This window comes from Salvelinus alpinus, chromosome 28 (assembly GCF_045679555.1).
Source record: "Salvelinus alpinus chromosome 28, SLU_Salpinus.1, whole genome shotgun sequence".
In the NCBI taxonomy this organism is placed as follows: domain Eukaryota; kingdom Metazoa; phylum Chordata; class Actinopteri; order Salmoniformes; family Salmonidae; genus Salvelinus; species Salvelinus alpinus.
In genome coordinates this window covers 45,659,374-45,664,457 of record NC_092113.1, presented here as the reverse complement: position 1 = coordinate 45,664,457, position 5,084 = coordinate 45,659,374, and positions in this window count along the sequence as shown.

The following is a 5,084-nucleotide window of genomic DNA, read 5'->3' as shown; positions in this document are numbered from 1 at the left end:
AGGTCAGGTGTAGTATAATACAGGCCAGGTGTAGTATAATACAGGCCAGGTGTAGTATAATACAGGCCAGGTGTAGTATAATACAGGCCAGGTCTATTATAATACAGGCCAGGTGTAGTATAATACAGGCCAGGTGTAGTATAATACAGGCCAGGTGTAGTATAATACAGGCCAGGTGTAGTATAATACAGGCCAGGTCTACAGGCCAGGTGTAGTATAATACAGGCCAGGTCTGTTATAATACTTCCGGCGCCGACCGAGATGGCCGCCTCGCTTCGCGTTCCTAGGAAACTATGCAGTATATTGTTGTTTTATATGTTATTCCTTACATTGGTACCCCAGGTAATCTTAGGTGTCATTACATACAGTCGGGAGGAACTACTGAATATAAGAGCAACGTCAACTCACCATCGTTACAACCAGGAATATGACTCTCCCGAAGCGGATCCAGTGTTTTGCCTTCCACCCAATACAATGGATCTGATCCCAGCCGGTGACCCTAAACAACGACGCCGAAAAAGGGGCAAACGAGGCGGTCTCCTGGTCAGGCTTCGGAGATGGGCACATCGCGCTCCACTCCCTAGCATACTACTCGCCAATGTCCAGTCTCTTGACAATAAGGTTGATGAAATCCGAGCACGGGTAACATTCCAGAGAGACATCAGGGATTGTAATGTTCTTTGCTTCACGGAAACATGGCTCACTCGAGAGACGCTAACGGAGTCGGTGCAGCCAGCTGGTTTCTTCACGCATCGCGCCGACAGAAACAAACATCTTTCTGGTAAGAAGAGGGGCGGGGATGTATGCCTTATGATCAACGAGACGTGGTGTGATCATAACACATACAGGAACTCAAGTCAATCTGTTTAGAATTCCTCACAATCAAATGTCGACCGCATTATCTACCAAGGGAATTCTCTTCGATTATATTCACAGCCGTATATATTCCCCCCCAAGCAGACACATCGATGGCCCTGAACAAACTTTATCTGACTCTTTGTAAACTGGAAACCACACACCCTGAGGCTGCATTCATCGTAGCTGGGGATTTTAACAAGGCTAATCTGAAAACAAAACTCCCTAAATTCTATCAGCATATCGATTGTGCTACCAGGGCTGGTAAAACCTTGGATCATTGTTATACTAACTTCCGCGATGCATATAAGGCCCTCCCCCGCCCTCCTTTCGGAAAAGCTGACCACGACTCCATTTTGTTGCTTCCAGCCTACAAACAGAAACTAAAATAGCAAGCTCCCGCGCTCAGGTCTGTTCAACTCTGGTCCGACCAATCTGATTCCACGCTTCAAGACTGCTTCGATCACGTGGATTGGGATATGTTCCGCATTGCGTCCAACAACAACATTGACGAATATGCTGATTCGGTGAGCGAGTTCATTAGAAAGTGCATTGACGATGTCGTACCCACAGCAACGATTAAAACATTCCCAAACCAGAAACCGTGGATTGATGGCAGCATTCGCGTGAAACTGAAAGCGCGAACCACTGCTTTTAACCAGGGCAAGGTGACCGGAAACATGATCGAATACAAACAGTGTAGCCTTTCCCTCCGCAAGGCAATCAAACAAGCTAAGTCCCAGTATAGAGACAAAGTAGAGTCGCAATTCAACAGCTCAGACACAAGAGGTATGTGGCAGGGTCTACAGTCAATCACGGATTACAAAAAGAATACCAGCCCCGTCGCGGACCAGGATGTCTTGCTCCCAGACAGACTAAATAACTTTTTTGCTCGCTTTGAGGACAATACAGTCCCACTGACACGGCCCGCTACCAAAACCTGCGGGCTCTCCTTCACTGCAGCCGAGGTGAGTAAAACATTTAAATGTGTTAACCCTCGCAAGGCTGCAGGCCCAGACGGCATTCCCAGCCGCGTCCTCAGAGCATGCGCAGACCAGTTGGCTGGTGTGTTTACGGACATATTCAATCAATCCTTATCCCAGTCTGCTGTTCCCACATGCTTCAAGAGGGCCACCATTGTTCCTGTTCCCAAGAAAGCTAAGGTAACTGAGCTAAACGACTACCGCCCCGTAGCACTCACTTCCGTCATCATGAAGTGCTTTGAGAGACTAGTCAAGGACCATATCACCTCCACCCTACCGGACACCCTAGACCCACTCCAATTTGCTTACCGACCCAACAGGTCCACAGACGACGCAATCGCAACCACACTGCCCTAACCCATCTGGACAAGAGGAATACCTATGTGAGAATGCTGTTCATCGACTACAGCTCAGCATTTAACACCATAGTACCCTCCAAACTCGTCATCAAGCTCGAGACCCTGGGTCTCGACCCCGCCCTGTGCAACTGGGTCCTGGACTTCCTGACGGGCCGCCCCCAGGTGGTGAGGGTAGGTAACAACATCTCCACCCCGCTGATCCTCAACACTGGGGCCCCACAAGGGTGCGTTCTGAAGCCCTCTCCTGTACTCCCTGTTCACCCACGACTGTGTGGCCATGCACGCCTCCAACTCAATCATCAAGTTTGCGGATGACACTACAGTGGTAGGCTTGATTACCAACAACGACGAGACGGCCTACAGGGAGGAGGTGAGGGCCCTCGGAGTGTGGTGTCAGGAAAATAACCTCACACTCAACGTCAACAAAACAAAGGAGATGATTGTGGACTTCAGGAAACAGCAGAGGGTGCACCCCCCTATCCACATCGACGGGGCAGTAGTGGAGAAGGTGGAAAGTTTTAAGTTCCTCGGTGTACACATCACGGACAAACTGAATTGGTCCACCCACACAGACAGCGTTGTGAAGAAGGCGCAGCAGCGCCTCTTCAACCTCAGGAGGCTGAAGAAATTCGGCTTGTCACCAAAAGCACTCACAAACTTCTACAGATGCACAATCGAGAGCATCCTGTCTGGCTGTATCACCGCCTGGTACGGCAACTACTCCGCCCACAACCGTAAGGCTCTCCAGAGGGTAGTGAGGTCTGCACAACGCATCACCGGGGGCAAACTACCTGCCCTCCAGGACACCTACACCACCCAATGTCACAGGAAGGCCATAAAGATCAAGGACAACAACCACCCGAGCCACTGCCTGTTCACCCCGCTATCATCCAGAAGGCGAGGTCAGTACAGGTGCATCAAAGCAGGGACCGAGAGACTGAAAAACAGCTTCTATCTCAAGGCCATCAGACTGTTAAACAGCCACCACTAACATTTAGTGGCTGCTGCCAACATACTGACTCAACTCCAGCCACTTTAATAATGGGAATTGATGGAAATTATGTAAAAATGTATCACTAGCCACTTTAAACTATGCCACTTTATGTTTACATACCCTATATTACTCATCTCATATGTATAGACTGTACACTATACCATCTACTGCATCTTGCCTATGCCGTTCTGTACCATCACTCATTCATATATCTTTATGTACATATTCTTTATCCCTTTACACTTGTGTGTGTATAAGGTAGTAGTTGTGGAATTGTTAGGTTAGATTACTTGTTGGTTATTACTGCATTGTCGGAACTAGAAGCACAAGCATTTCGCTACACTCGCATTAACATCTGCTAACCATGTGTATGTGACCAATACAATTTGATTTGATACAGGCCAGGTCTATTATAATACAGGCCAGGTCTATTGTAATACAGGCCAGGTCTATTGTAATACAGGCCAGGTCTACCGCCCAGGTCTATTATCATACAGGTCAGGTCTATTATAATACAGGACAGGTCTATTATAATACAGACCAGGTCTATTATAATACAGATAATTTCTACAGGCCATGTCTAGTATAATACAGGCCAGGTCTATTATAATACAGACCTTTTCTATTATAATACAGATAATTTCTACAGGCCATGTCTAGTATAATACAGGCCAGGTCTAATATATTACAGGCCAGATCTAATATAATACAGGTCAGGTCTATTATAATACAGACCAGGTATATTATAATACAGGCCGGGTTTACAGGCCAGGTCTATTATAATACAGGCAAGTTCAATTAGAATACAGACCAGGTATATTAATACAGGCCGGGTCGACAGGCCAGGTCTAGTATAATACAGGCCAGGTCTATTATAAAACAAACCATGTCTACAGGCCAGGTCTAGTATAATACAGGCCGGGTCTATTACAATACAGGCCAGGTCTATTATTAAAACAGACCAGGTCTATTATTAAAACAGGCCGGGTCTATTACAATACAGGCCAGGTCTATTATTAAAACAGACCAGGTCTATTAAAACAGGCCAGGTCTATTATTAAAACAGGCCAGGTCTATTATAATACAGACCAGGTCTATTATAATACAGACTAGGTCTATTATAATACAGACTAGGTCTATTATAATACAGACCAGGTCTATTATAATACAGACCAGGTCTATTATAATACAGACCAGGTCTATTATAATACAGGTCAGGTCTATTATAATACAGACTAGGTCTATTATAATACAGACTAGGTCTATTATAATACAGGCCAGGTCTATTATAATACAGGCCAGGTCTATTATAATACAGGCCAGGTCTATTATAATACAGGCCAGGTCTATTATAATACAGGCCAGGTCTATTATAATACAGGCCAGGTCTATTATAATACAGGCCAGGTCTATTATAATACAGGCCAGGTCTATTATAATACAGGCCAGGTCTATTATAATACAGGCCAGGTCTATTATAATACAGGCCAGGTCTATTATAATACAGGCCAGGTCTATTATAATACAGGCCAGGTCTATTATAATACAGGCCAGGTCTATTATAATACAGACTAGGTCTATTATTATACAGACTAGGTCTATTATAATACAAATGTCACAAACCGGCTCAAAGCCCGTAACAAAAGGGAGACAACGTGGAGATAAGGAGTAACAAAATATATATTTATTAAATAAAGTTACTAGGTATAATATACAATGGTGTGTGTAATCAGTAATCAGTAGTGTAAGTGAGTGTTTTGCATGCATGAATGTGATAATGCAGGGTGTTGAAAGATGCTAAAGCAAACAACCAAAAAACCACCAAGAAACACAACAAAATCTATCAAGGTGTCTGCATGGAGAGAGTCTCCTCCATGAATGGGGAAGTGGTGC